Source organism: Watersipora subatra, chromosome 10 (assembly GCF_963576615.1).
Source record: "Watersipora subatra chromosome 10, tzWatSuba1.1, whole genome shotgun sequence".
NCBI lineage: Eukaryota > Metazoa > Bryozoa > Gymnolaemata > Cheilostomatida > Watersiporidae > Watersipora > Watersipora subatra.
Genome location: NC_088717.1, coordinates 13034768 through 13050926, shown reverse-complemented (window position 1 = coordinate 13050926; position 16159 = coordinate 13034768). Strand labels below are relative to the sequence as shown.

General features: G+C 34.2%; 1 pseudogene; it reads right to left on the bottom strand.

The window, feature by feature from the left end:
* LOC137406793 (uncharacterized) overlaps positions 1–14004 on the bottom strand; it is a 35088-nt pseudogene extending 21084 nt beyond the window's left edge.
* Between the last annotated feature and the right edge of the window lie 2155 nt (positions 14005–16159).

The following is a 16159-nucleotide window of genomic DNA, read 5'->3' as shown; positions in this document are numbered from 1 at the left end:
AAATATAGCAATTTTGCTTATCACTACTGATATGACAATATCTCTAACATGTGTTACTTAGCAACAGTCAGCCTAAGTGCTTAGCCTATCTAAAGGCTGTAATATCTGTGAAAGTAGGTTTTTGTAACATATGATTACTAAAGTACATTGGTACTAGTTGCAGTGGTGGTTCAGTAGTCGTGTGTATAAAATAACTAATGTCTGCGAAAACTGGTGCCATTGTCATAATTTACCATTAACAATGAACACCTACAAATAATACGAACACCTACCTTAAAAGTGTCATGTCACAGCTTTGACAGCAGTTCACTGAAATTATTTATTAATAAAATATATGTAATCGAGAAAATAAAGTAATGACCTAAAATGAGGGAAGAACAAGTCCATAGTAGAGCACAGGAACTGAAGCTTATTGCTAGTATGACCTTTATTGATATTCTATGGATGCCATCGAGTTTAAAATACCGCTCTCAAATACTTCATTCATATATCAAGAAGCATGGTATTCTTCTGTAGTAAGGCATCCGCCTTACAGGCTCCTCAAGTTTTCTTTGTAAATTTAAATGTTGATAATCAGTTTGCAGTGTGCGCATCATTGTTATCAATTGCTGTCGAACTCTTGAACGCGACCTCTTCCTCATTTACTCCTTGCAAGCTTGTTGCTCCGATACGTACACCCATGTTCAATTCTTCACTCGTGCGTATTTTATGCTGAAATTTGCTCAAGATAGGAATGAAATATAGCATAGCTCCGCTGAAAGCGATGCTGCCTCCAGTCACAGCAAATGGCCACATATAACTTCCAGTTGCATCATACAACCAACCTGCAATAGTATGGTCATTAATCAACATTTTAAGTAACTGATATGAAATACATGTATCTAAATTATAAATAATAAGATGAAAACTAGTTTCATCTAAATTGTGAGATTAAAAACAAAAAGATACAATATTAAAGCCAATAAAAGAATCTAGCCTGTACTCCACCTAAGATTGTATATCTTGTAATCTTTTACGTAACACATGCTGACACAAGACTGTGTGCAGAGAAAACAGACACAGTTCAAAAGCTGAATTAGTGAGACTCCTTCGAGAAAATAGTTGATGACAAACAATTATTAGTAATACGAAAGTTGTGACAATGTGATGGCATACAAGAGACTTATATCACATATTATTATTCTATAAATATAAATCTCAGTGTCTGTTTATTGTTGGAGGTCTGTAGTTTGTGCTTCCAGTCATAGCAATTAAATTGTAAAAAAGAAAAGTCGGCTTTGCATCAGATTTAACTCGGATTCACCAAGTAAATGGGCAGATAGTCTAATTTTTAAGTCAAACGATTACATTGCTATGCAATAGAATAAGTGTGGCCATATCCCTTACATCGGTTAAAATACAGACATTTAACGTGCTACCAAAAATACTATTGGTTAAAATACTAGCATGCTTAAATGTCATGATTGTGAGAAAAATCATGACGCATAACGTTACACATAACGACTACAAACTGGCTTCACAGCTCTTATTATAGTAAGTCACAACCTTATGCGACTAGCTTAAGTTACTAAAATTAGCCAATTAGCTAATTTGGCCATTGGTTAATTAGACAAGCTACCTAATGGCAACTACATTCCCTGCAACTGTTTATATTTAGTGGTTTATTACCTGTCAAATGCTGGGAATTCAGTTAGTCTATCTATATAAATCTCAGTTTTAGTTTGCTAGTTTGTCGCTCGTGAGTCAAGTTAGAGCATTACAGTTTTAGGAAAAAAAAATCAACTTTGTACTGGCATTAAACTCAGAACTTCCAATTTTGCAGTAGACAGGTATACTATTCATTAGACTACGTGTTCAACTGACCGTACTAATCAACAATTGTGCACATACTTATTACACCGGCTAAAATATGCACGATTCAAGCTCTTGCATAAATACTATCAGTTACTACTAGCACATTTGACGATCATCATTGTGTAAGAGATTATGACCCGAAACGTAATGATTACAAGTTAGCATCATGGCTGTTGCTATAGTAAATATTTAAACTAGCATAAGTCACTAGTTTAAAGGTTGACTTGCAACAAAATTCACATTACAGTTATTTGGTATCAAAGATTCACTATGTTGCTCTGTTGTGTTGTAGGTCCCAAATATGGGGAAATGTGATTACAAGCTCTTAAAAGCTAAAAAACGAAAAGCCGCTGTAGATTGGAATCTCTTTATTTCGATGACGTAGTCATGAGATTTGGTTATCGTCTTGTCACGTGATGTTCTCACGTAAATTGAAAGGCCAATAAAAAGCTCAATATAAACTTATCGTAGCACTAGTTTATGACAAACACTTTGGGTTTTACCGAAGACCCCGTATCAAATATAGATGCTTGCTACTTTACAGTTTTCTTTCGGCTTGATCTAATCGGCAAGTCGTAATCTGATCATGTGACCCAATACTTCGCAAATAATTTTTGCAGCACTTTTTGATTATCACAGGTGAGCAATAGGCTTGTCATGATTATCAGACAATGATATGTACTCCTTCGAAGTAAGGTTAAAAAATTAAATGAATTTTTATGGTAAGTTATAAGATATCACTGCTAGAAGTGACAGCATTACAATGATGATAAAACAGACGCGTAAGAACAATAGACATGGTTTTATTGAATGCGTGAAGTATATTTGTGAAAATATTTCGACGAATAAGGTTGCATGAAAGGGTAAACAGAAATCATCTACCACAGCTATGTCACATTTGAGCCGTTTTGGAAAGAGAATCCAAACTACGGCGGTCTAGTGTGGCTGCGATGAACTGTTCTTTTTTGAGCTTTTAAGAGCATGTAATCACATTTCCACATATTTTTCACCTACAACACAACAGAGTAAGACATTGTGAATCTTTTGATATCAAATAACTGTAATGTGAATTTTGTTGCAAGTCAACTTTAAGTTACTCAATCTCAATGAGCATGGAAACTGAGCTAATTAACCATGCAACGCCGGGCATTCATGTAGTTTAATATAAACCACACATTTATTAATGCCATTATTTAAAAGCTAAAGCATTCTTTACTCAGTTTCTTTAAGAGCATTCATGTACTGGTCACTCAAAACAATGAGCGTTACTAATGCTCACACATTTTATACTAGAGTATGCCTCAGCAATTCATACCGCATATAGGGGGTCCAATAAGTACAGCAACTCCTTGCACAAGCAGGGTGACTCCAAAGCTACTAGTTAGCTTGTCAACTCCTAACAGGTCAACCAGTATGATGGCCGTCAATGATACATAACAACCTGTCAGAAAGTGTCAACAATAAGACTAGCTATAGTGATACAACTTAACACTCATGAATATGTGGAAAATAAGGATAATCAACTCTAACATATAAAAGTGTGTTAAGATACATGTAGCTGTAAATGACAACTTTTTCTATGAATCGGCATTGCTTCAATATTTTTGATGATTTCTAGTGATCACACTGAACAGCCTCTAGCATATTTGTGTTACAGTAGAACTGATATGATAAGATATTTAAAGGAAGGCAACCTTTAGCAGTTTTAGAAAGTCTCATTAAGGAGGAGAATAAGCAAAGTGTTTCTGTATTTACTGTTAAGTACATATTTATGTATGGTCATGATGACGCACCCGAGCATGAGCTATTACATAACATGACTGAGCATAAGGTGAAAATTTAATGTGTGTTATTAAGTGTTTTATATAACAAATGGTGATGTACAACTTGGTGAATCAATTTTGAAAAATGCATAAGCTGTTGACTTTGAAGAAAAAATAATAAAAAAACATCAATAAACAACGAGTTGTGAAAATGAGTTCAAATGGAGTTGTCTTCTCTGTTGAATGAGGGGACAACGCAAAGTCAAGGTATGATTAGCATGTCAATTGTAATCCAGCTACTGAGGCTTTTACACCACAACAAACAGACATACATTGATGGTCTCAGTGGTTACTGATACATTAATTATTCAAAAAAGTTTCTGATCAAAACAGACCAAAAACTATCTTATCTCCAACTACAAAAATTTAACAGATTGTTATCATTTTTCATGATATTGATTTATGGGCAAACTATTCTTAGATATGTCTTTGTAGGTCTGCCTTCAATATGCTGAGTCATTTGAATCATTGACTACGCATTTTCAAAAAACTTCATAAAAAGGACCCAATATTAAAAAGAGTAGAATATTTTCATATTTTCGGAACAGCTAAAATGAGAAGGTCAGCATGCACTGCTTTAGAGATATTAAAAAAACTTTGGTAAGATTAAAACGAAATCTTAAAGTCACATTGAACTGGCAGAATTTTAATGATACAATAGCAATATGATAATGGTTGCAATGATCGGCAGCCAGATCTACAATCATTAGCATAATTTAAGCGGCAGTAAAATAGTGCTTACGCAAACATTAAACCTTGATACATTATTACAAAGATGCTTAGGCTTTCATGAAAATAGTCTCATGAAGTATTTTAAGCAGGGCAATAGTTTTTCATCAGTAGACCGACACTGATATAGGATTTAGCTTGGTCAAAGATTCTTTGTTTCAAGCTATTATAGGAATCTTATAACATGACCTAGTTGCGGACTCACTGATAAAAAGGCCAAAGACAATGGAGTAGATGATTTGTGATGCATGACTACTTCCAGAGCTGAAGGTGGTAGCCAAGCCAGCAATGACTAATCCTGTGTTGTAGATGTAGAGTCGATAGCGTTTTACTCTGCGCAAGTCTGCTATAAACCCGAACATAATTCTGCCAGCTGTGTTTGCGATACCTACTATGGAAACAAGAAAGGCTGCCTTGCCACTGCTGATATCATATTCTTTAGCTCTATCTGGGATGAACAAGAAAGGAGCGTTAAAGCTCAAGCTTGTAAGAATGTTTGATAACAAAAATAGAACGAATGCCCAGTCTTTGAGCAGAGAAAAATTGATTAGTGATTTAAAGCTGCCAGTGAAGTTGCCACATCGACCTTGTGGCTTTTTCTCTGCTTGTGCTGGACATTGAGCCTGATGAAGGGAATGGGCTATGGACATATTGCTCGTCACATAGTCTGATTTGTTGTGCGTGTAGAGTGGTATATTTTGCAGGCTGCCGCTGTAGAACACATCCTTTCTGTGCAGGGGTATATGCTGTTTCAATTGATGACCTGGTAATAGCTGGTTGTCGAGAGAGTTGAGAGAGGTCATCTGATTTAAAGAAATCTTGCTCTTTGTCACTCCTGCGGATTGAGCTTTACCAGTTTGAACAATGCTCACGTTGGATTCACTCAAAGCTTTGTCTTGTAACTCTACTTCTGTAATTTCAATTGCATGCAGAACCTCCGTGTTATCAACAAGTGGCAACGGTCGAAAAAGTGCCCCAAAAATACAGCCCTGGAGAATAATAGCGGCTATCCAAAAACATGTTTCCTTCCAACCAAAGTGTTCGACGAGAAATTCGGATAACGGTGCAAAGATGAAGGTACCAAAACCTGAGCCGCAACAAGCAAGGCCTGTCGCAAGGGCACGACGTTTTTCAAAGTAGTAGCTCACTATGACTATGGCAGGGAGATAGATGAGTCCAAAGCCAAAACCTACAATGTGAACTAAGTACAGACAGGTGCCAATGTTCTCACAATATGGTAAACCAGCGAAACATCTTATAAATTTTACACATTCATAAATAATTCCACAGCAGCTCCAACAAAAACTAGTCTACCTCACAACCAAAGCAGCGTAAACCAAGTTGATGCATTTCAGCTCGGTGACTGTCCACTGCAGATTACAATTAAGCCATCTTTGTATCAAATCTAACTGTTGAATTTGGTTTGTACTATGGAAATACTATTTCAATCTATTAGTTCTAAAGCATTAAAATCCCTTGGCATATCTAGATGCAAATACAAGTGTCTAGCAGAACCGCTGGTATATTGCTACCAAATATAGCATAAAAGAGCTTCCAGTAAATACAACATGTAGTTTCAACATAATTTAAAATAATCGGCTACAGGATAAATCTCCTTGCTACCATTGTAAACTTAATCAGTGCTAGTGCATGTGTAGGCAACTCCACAAATTAGAAGTTAACGTGCATAAACGCCTCAACAATAATTGTTCAGTGTTTGATAATACGAAGAAATTATATTTCCTTGTGAAATTGTTAAAGACATTCATCAACTGCTTTATCTATCTATAAACACCATTCTTATTGCTAGTAATTGTATTAAAGCATAGAAAGAGTAGTGAAGAAATTACAATTAAAATTTACATTGAAATTTGGTCTTTCCCTGTTTCGACTGCTACATTGTTTTGATGTTACATAAAAAAGATATACTAGACATTGATCTTTTTAACTAGACATCAATTTTTTTAGAATTTTACTCAGAGTTACTCTGCCACCTCTTGTAGCAAACTATAATTTATGTCTGTATGTCAAATATTGACAGGTCTTACATGACATCGCTCAGTAAATGAATGTTGAAGAAAAGCAATTTGTTAGGGAAATCTAACTCAAGCCAGTGTAGGGCAAGGTTAGGTAAAGACTCATTCTGCTGTGTGCATGCAGTCTTTCAGATTATGTCATCAAACCTGCATATAATAGCCTTACCTTAGATACCTAGATAACAGCAAGGAAACTGTAGCATTATTCTCATTTTAAAATGGCTACATGATGCTATTCCTAACCAAAAAGTCAACTGCATCAAGTCTAGATATTCATGCATCTCAACAATACATACACACACTCTAGTTTATGTATGTTGGAAATACATCAAGACCTGGATAAACAAAACTTGGCGGTATGTGTTGAGCAAACTTCCTATGATACGAATGATAGGTAGACCACTAGAAATATTTTACTAATACAAGTCAAGCAATCTGAGTACACTTTTTTAAAGACTAGCTATCTCTCAAGCCGCTACCATTTTTATACAAGTACAAAATAATTTTAACAAAGTGTGATAGATCAGCCACTGTTTAGATATTATAAAGTTGCCCATCCATAAGTTAAACCAATAAACCACATTTAAAAAATAGGGCATATATGTTCTCACTAACAACTTGAAGGTTTTTGTTTAATGGTTGGTCAAAACTGTCAAGTCTGTCTTTCTACTGCTAGCATTGTTATGATAAATAAAATAGTCACATGAAAGTTTTCATTGTCATTCTTGTCAAATGATTAATTTTTTTCTATATTTTACTGGCTAAAAATAAGCAGATAGATTCCAGAAGATATCTACCCTACAATATGGCAAACCCAACAAGGAAGTGTTTCGCCGTGATATGTACTGATGACGTTCACGCAAATGTAAAACACTCACCAAAATTAATGTTAGAACAAGTACTTTATAGCTACAAAAATGCCTGCCAGCGTGAAATATTGAGCAACATAGTTATCTATATTCGATGTCTGCGAATGAATGACTTTAATTATTAATATCATTCATTGCATCTTATCTTTAATCTGGTACACTGCTCCCTGTTTATTTGCAAAAATTTACCTGCCACAATCCCGAGGCTGAGATAGAGAAACCAGATTCCAGGTGCAAAGGAACTGATGACAAATCCGACAGCACCGATAAGGGCACCAACCATAGTGACTGTTCGACAGCTGTACATATTTACCAATGCACTCGCAATTGGCCCTAAAATAATATTGAGTTTGAAGTGAAATCATAATGACAGATGTTTGATAATGACAGAAAGACTTTCACTGCAATTGGTGCAAATTTTTGCCAAACGCAGTAAAATCACTTTGCCATCATCAGGCTAATATTTTGTGAAATATTCAACATTGCAGTCTGCTGAAAGTAAATAATGGAATTTTAATAAGTTCCTTCCTCTTCATCAAGAATAATATTTGCAATGACGATAACCTTTTATGGCAAAACATACCAAGCTTCAACTATGGCTATTACAATTAAACTTCAGAAAAAAGGTATAATGGTAATAGGTGATTTCAGGATGCGTTGGGCATTAAACTACATGCATAAGGTTATGGAACACTTACATACCTAAGGCTATGGAACACTTACATGCATATGGCTGGGGAACACCTACATAACCTAAGGCTATGGAACACCAACATACATCAGATTATGAAATACTTTTTGCACAAAAGGCTATGAAGTATATGTACATCAATGATTATTCCAATAGTTCAATTTTTTTCTAACTAATAGTTTTAGAGTACTACAGAGTTTTATCAGTTTCATTCAATGCATGCACTTTCACAAATTTATGATAAATAGCAATAGCAAAATATTTACAGTTCTAAAAGTGATAATATGAAATAATAATTCCTAAATGATCTATTGGTACTATAGATCACTGATAGCATAATATAACGACTAGGCATTTTTTAAAGTTGAAAGATATCTTTTGATTTTGTTGACAATTTTTTTCAAGTTTCAGAAGTTTGGCAACATTCATCGCATGTTTTCTAGCTCAAATGTGAAGCTTACAACATTCAACTGTGTAAATGGATCAAGGAAATGCCAATTTTATATTAATAATAAATATTTTAGAGCTAAACATTTTTAGCATGCTTATCAAAGATACTTTCTATAAAAGTTGAGACCATTTGTGCTAGATGACCATTGGCTGATGACAGAGTTGTGTACCCAATGAAAGAGTAGCTCCAAACATATTTTATATGGTAAATAGGGCTTTAACAATTTTAATAAATACATTCAGAGGCATTTCAACAAAATCCATTTGTTAAAAACTAGTTCAAAGTACACCTAAACGAAATAACCAAAATGAAACCCCTGCGGCATCTTAGGTATTGTTTAAAATCTGCTCAACTGAAAATGTTGAGGGTGATAGCCTTGGTGATTGACAAGCATCAGTGTTGACTAACTTGTACAAGTCATACCCGCCAAAAAGCTAAGGTGTCTGAAGGCATTCACACAAATAGCAAATTGATAAGTACATAAATCACAAAATGAAACCATGAAATAACACGCACCTAACAATTTCAACACCACCACGCTATATCACCAATATTTTTTTCATTCAACAGAATATTTTTCGATATTTGTTAACTTGTTTATTAATTTCTGAAAAAGAAACTAGTGAAGTGGTCCTTTCAGGTCAGTTTTAATTTTGATCAAGTAGCCAAGTACTCTAATTTGGTCTACTTAACTAGTTAGCCAAGTCACCTTGATTTGTCCTTCAAATTATATAAAGTAATTATTACCGCTTTTTATTTTTTATTTATTTCATCATAAAATAAGACAATTACGGCATGAGTTTATTGGTTTGTTTATAAGTATAAGCGTAGCAAACCCAAAGTTGTCTAAGCATTTTAAAAGATGAGAGTTCATGTCCTTTAATTAAAACTGTATTTGTAAGCGGCTAGAACTTTTCTGAAATAATGCAAAAGGCATTGATATGACTAATTATTAGGTGTTTGGTGTTTTTACATAAAATAACTGTCTGATACAGACCTGTCAACATGGAGAGTTCTTTCATTGACCTTTTGTGTTTATGAAAACAATATAGGAAATAACATGTTTATACTGTAACCACGTGGTGGGGAAAAAGAAACAGCTATGAATATAAGCAGTCATAAGCAGCAAGGCGTACAATAAATTCAATAGAATTACCCTCGTCTGCAAAGCTGCCCCCAAGAAATCAAATACATATGATCGCACATGGATGGCAATGTTTCCATTGACATCAACGCATTATGTGTCAGCTAAGGTTATGCCAATGATTACCATTTGTGATATAATAAGATGTGGTGTAGTAAACATATGGAAACAGTTAAAAAAATTAAATGGTGGGTCTTAAGAAACTGATCTCACGCGTGTCATCATGATAAACCTTAGAGTCAAGCATTGGCTAAAGAGATGCGCAAAAGATAATTAAAGACTACTGTAAGTTTAGAGGTGAATATGCTATGTATGGCAATCAGCCAATTTATGCAGTCCAGTGTACCTTGTCGTTAGCCGTACCACACATAGCGCTGCCTTTGAACTTTAGAGAGCAGTTGACAGAACAGAGACAACAGGAAAGCTGTCACAATCTATACAACGTACATATTTTTAAGTGTTGGTGTGTGCGTCCAGCTATAGATATAGCTATAGTGCACACTGATTATTTTATCGATGCGGCCACGCATTAAGACACCCCTGTTAAGAAATATTTTTCGTAAGGTTCAATTACTATATCTGGGGTCAAGGCCAATTCTTCCCGCAAGGACAATTGCATTGTCTCCATGGGAAGAGTCTCCGTAGAGTAAGAGTGTCTTTGTATTCAAAGTTTTGATGGATAGCTTCTGGTGGCACAGTAACCTTTGTTATACACACGCACTTTTATGCAATAATTGCTATTACTAATTCTACATATTCAGGATTTTTATTCTGTTTTCCCAATTTGTATAAGTTGTATCATTACTGTAGCAAAACCGACTTAATTTAACTTCTGCTTGCTAATATTTCACACTTACATCTAAACCCTTTTATAGTCAAATTATTCTTTTAATTTATTTGACCTGCACGTAACATTTTTCTTATGATATAAAGAAATATGAGTTTAAAAGTTGTTTGACAAAGTTTAAAAACCTTTACAGTTGTTTGATTTTTTATTAAATTATTTCAACTAACACTTTCTCATGATATGTTGTTTGAAAGTTAGAATGGAAAATGTTGTTACATATTAAATAAAAATTAATTTTTTGACCAAACACTATTTTATTAACCGAGCAATGCTGGGTAGCACAGCTAGTGGGCCTATATTAAGCAAATATTACGATATGCTAGATAAATTTAGAAAAATAATCTCAATTTCTATTAACTTTTTGCAGTTATTTCCAAAAACTAATTCTGGGGTTAGAGCGGATGAGTGAGAGTGCAATATTCTAGGATTGTGATAATAGGGTATATCGCTAGACAATATTCTAAACAGGATAAACAGGAAGGCTAGCCAAGCATCATCACAAAGATGTTGCTAATTATATCCAAGCGGATTGGGATTGCGCAACTGTTTCTATTAGTAGCAAAGTTCATTATGGTTTGTCACCTTAGGCACCTACCACATCAGGTCTACCCTGTCAGATCATGGGATAACACAGCACAAGAACTGCCAGCTCTCTCTCAACTGCCTATCTACTGTCTTTCAGGCCTACACTCTCACCATTACAGCATTTTTCTAACCCGATGATTACCTACATCTATTCATCTAAGGCTATGTGAAAATAGCAAAAAATGGCAGTGCAATACCTAAAGCATTGTTTAGCCTCTATGGCAGCTGGAAAGAGTATGACATTCAATGAAATCGGAGGGTGACAATACAGTGACAAATTTTTTTCCATTGGTCGGCTTTATAATTGTCCTACAGGAAAAACATAGTTTTCATTTTAGTAAAATCTCTACTAAAAATGAAAACTAAGTTTTTGGGTGACATCCACCGAGTGGTGGACGTATTTATACAATGTTATTTACCAGTATAAATAGAATTATGAGCATTATTTATGCTTTTAAAGTTGTGTGTTATCAGTAGCTATTGTTTACAGCAATAATTCTCATATATAAGAAGTAGATGATCAAAAGTCACACTGACTCCAGCCCTCATAGAAGTAGTTTCATCTCATCACTAACAACAGAATGTTTAACGTTAAAGCACATTCAGCAGCAGTATTTTTGATTGATGAAATTCCTTACCAAAAGCTGTAAGGTTTGTTACTGCTTAAGTTACATGTAATTTGATAATCAGAAAAAGGATTTTACCTGAGCAATACAATATCAAAACGTTAAACTCTACAGGAAGTACTTGACTTTAATAATGCTACCAACAATAACTACTGCTATTTCTTTTTATTGTATTGTTATTATGCATCTTTTATTTAACCAAACACAAAAATATAAACTCAAATCTATAAAATTAATTTTCATTGCGATGAACTCAAATACATGTATCATTGCAGTTTTACTAATGACCATAGTTGTCATTAGAATTAGATGCTTTGCCATGACGTTGTTGGTGTCAAATCAAAATATCCATGAGTTTCTTATAAATGGCAATGTTGTAAAGTTTAAAAAAATATGGATGACAAAGTTTAGGACTTGAAAAATTTGTGATAATAAGTTTCATTCTAATGCAACAACACTGATTTTCTAAAGGACATTCGAATACAGCCCATGATCCACAAAAATATCATACTCTCTATAAGCCACATTTTTGGGTAAACCATAGGAATGAAGTAAAAACAACACAAATTAGGCAAATTGCTTCATCATGGTTGGCACAGAGCTCAATTAAAATCGAAGAGTTTATAATCGGTGAGTGTGCATGCAGCTTTAATTACTAAGTTAAAGCAATATGGTGCCATGGATGGTGGTGCTACTGGTGCTCGCTCATGACTTGTGTCTGTTGTGTCAGGGTGTCCTTCAGCTAGTCTCAAACTATTGGAAAGTCTATTTTGCTTCATGTTTGTATTTTTATTAATTTCTATTTTCTCCTATAAGCTACATGCAATAAAACATTGCACATGCTCACTAATGAAAGTAAATATACCAGTCACTAATCACTTTCACTGTTCAATAAAGATTTCTATTGGGCAATAGAAAAAGCGAAAGTAATGTTCTGTTTCACATATGCAAAACAAGTCAATCACACGTCAACATTCATTGTTTTCTCTCAAAAGATCTTATGCGAAAAACTCATTTCTGAATCCCTTAGTGTCTGCTTTTTCTGAGGGGCTCATTAATGCAACTAATCAAAGCTCGCTATCTTTTAATTTCAGTTTAAATAAAATCACAATATTTAATATTTTGATATGGGAAATGTACATTTTCAAAATGCAATAACTAGTAAACAGCCCAAATACTATTTGGGTCTTTTCAGTTTTTCAGTGATGTTTTTCGATTGAAGTTTGAGAAAGCTACAGCATCCTCTATCAATTTCTTTTGACAAATATGTAGCTGATAATATCCTAACCCGAAAGCGTTCATTATAAAAACAGATAGGTCTCTCATATAAACCTTGTTATCTGTGGTAAGGGTCATAAGGAGCGTGTCCTCAAACTTATACATGGCAGTTAGCAGCCATACAGTTTAAAGCACTACAGCTAACCTGAACCAAGAGTCATGCCAACAAAGATGGAAAGTATCCATGCCGTGTCACCCTTTCCCCCTTGAAAATCCTCAAGAAGGGCAATGAAAATAACTCCAAATGAGTATGTGATGCCATCAACTATGACATGGATGAGAAAGGAGCCAAGCACAACAATCCAACCCCAACCTGCAATAGCCAGCAGACATCACATGTCTTCATTAGTTGCAAGCAAACTACATACACAAAAGGTGATTCCAAGTTTCACTCTGACTCAGTTTCCCTGAATTGACTCGGACTGATAGCTGTGAATGTTTGATTTATGTAACACTGAAAATATATAAATCTGAGTCAAACTAGACAAAAGGTCTGAGGTTCGTTGGTTTAATCTATACGATTGGGCTCGATGAAACTACTTTCAATGCTTTTATAGTATATGCTACTATTGATGAGCCAAAATTTATCTCAACACGATTTTGAACTTGGAAGAAACAATGAAATGATCATTGGAATGATGTTGTTTAGGTTTAAAATTACCTCAATGAGAGGTTGTTCAATGTGACAAGCCATTTTGTAGAGTGAAAAAATCTAAGTATTTACTTCCTACTAGCATCAAAACACTATTAAACACTAACAAATTTAGAAGTGTAAAAAACTTTTTCAAGAAGCTTTGTTGTTAGCCTTGATCAATCTGAAATGATAAAAAAAACATGCCGAAGCAAAATTTTTAAAAATTCCAACTTATGATATTTTCCCACTATTCATTAATAAATAAAAGTGTCAATTACGAGCTATTCTGAATGACGATTACCTCCATCAGGTGGCTCTATGGTTTTGGCAAGTGTCTGTTCAATTTTCCTTTCCACATCTTCAGATAAATTATTTGGTGCCTGCGGGGAAGTCTCTGCGCCGCTACAAGACTCACCGTTGTGCTGCATGTTCTTCATCATATCAGTAAGTATAAGCTAACTTCACACGGAATGATACTTCAATGTAAGAGCTAGCTTTGCCTCTTGAAAATATCTTTGCCTTGAGCATCAGATGTTATAGAATTCATTGATTGGCTGTTGTATAAAACTATGAGGGTCAGAGGTGATCGAAGAGCATGAACTTTATTATTATCAAAGCTTTAGGTATTGTTTGGTATGAAGATGCCATGGTAACATGGTTATGATGTTTCAGATAAGTTTGACTTGGCAGCTAAATGTTTTGGCTTGTATCGAGCAGAGCTTTTACAATTGCTATTTCTCAAAATGATCAACATATGTCGAAAAAAGCCTGAATCAGGTTTATATTATAGACTTTATGCTTCTGAAATGTAAAGTCTTCAGCAAGTCTCATGACTTTTTTTACAACCCTTGCTCAACGAGTATCAGCTGTTTGCTATGAACTTTAAGCAGGAACTTACAAAGTTCCTGAAAATAAAATATTTACTACAAACAAATAAAAGTTAACTGAAGTCTAATCCTGGACCTGATAATTTCAAATTAAAAATTTTGCATAACTGAGTTTCCTAGTATCACAACTGTATTGGTATTATAACAGTTATCTAAATTGAAAGTTTTTACAAATAAAAATAGAAAATAACAAAACATAAAACTTGTTTAGTTTTTAAACACAGTAGCTGGTAACAACCAATTTTGCCTTTCATAAAATGCTAACTAGTTTAGAACAGTTCTGTGGTACCTACCTACTATCTACTTACCTTCATACCTAGTTACCAATCCGAACTCCCTATCAAACTGCCTACCTAAATGCTTACCCAACTACCTACCTCGAGTTGCTGATTATCAGACTTTTACAGACATTGTTTTAAGGTAACTGATATATTTATTGCTACAGCTTGTGTAAAGAATAATGGACTTTGCCAAACAAAATGCAGTTGTATCAGAAGCCGAAAATTTGTTGTTGAACAGTAAATAATTCAATTGGAGTATTTAGCTATCCAGGTAGCCATTTTACAGTTCAGCAAAAAATGATTATGTCAACATTAACCTACCATTGTATTCTCAAGCAGAATCATTCCAGTGAACTCACTAGACAATACCATAAATCAACACAAGAATATTTTTAAATAGATTTCAAAGTGCAAGATTAGATAAATAAAATTGCTTTCACCAGATTATATACTTTAAAGATCCTCAAATTTCTGAAATTATTTGCAAAAAGTTTAATAAATAAAGAAATTTTACAATTTTAATTATAATAGCTTTCGTATGCATCAATTGACGTTTAAGGTCAATTAGGATTTTACATTTTTTGCTATTCAATAGACGGGATCCTAACGGTACTAGACTATACTTATTTATACTATAACTATATAGCTAAAAAGGATACATCACAACATATTCTTGTGACATAACGTTTAAACATTTTGTTAAAAATAATCATAAGCTGATTAGTTACAGGCTTGGCTGTTTTAAAAAAAAAGAAACTGCAATATACCCTACACGTAACATGACTTTCAGGTACTTAAGACAACCCTCCAAATTCCTTGCCTTTGTTCTTCAAATTTGCAGAATTAGTAATGCCATAGAAAATGCACTAATATAATGAGAACATGAGCAGAAGAACAAGCTGAAATGGGACATGTGACTTATTATATGTAGCCAGTGCCAAAAGACACTGCTAGTGTTTTCCTGTTCAACTTCTTATGATGCATAAGTTATAACTAACTCCTACAAATTTGTGTAAAAATAGTTATTCGGATTAATTTTTGCAAATAGGTAGTTTTCTAGTCTGGTAACTATTAAAGCCTTCAGCTAACCAGACCTTTCATCAGTCACAAAAACTTTGATAGCGTAACAATATCCAATAGAATACTCTATAGATTACTTTAGAGGTTGCATCATAGACCCACATATCGAAACTTTAATACCACTTTCAAAAATCCGAACAACATATTTTGTATATAAAATAATTTAGCTTGAAGCTCTTGTTACAAATATTTGAAGTTGCTGTGAAACAAGCTCGATGTTTTATGACAGAAGAGTAGTATGCTACAGGGGAGTTCGGAATCACTTTGCACTCAATAAAGTTTGCACTCAATGACCCCAATTTTTATCCCGAGTTTAAATAAAAAAATTATATAAAATACGGGAT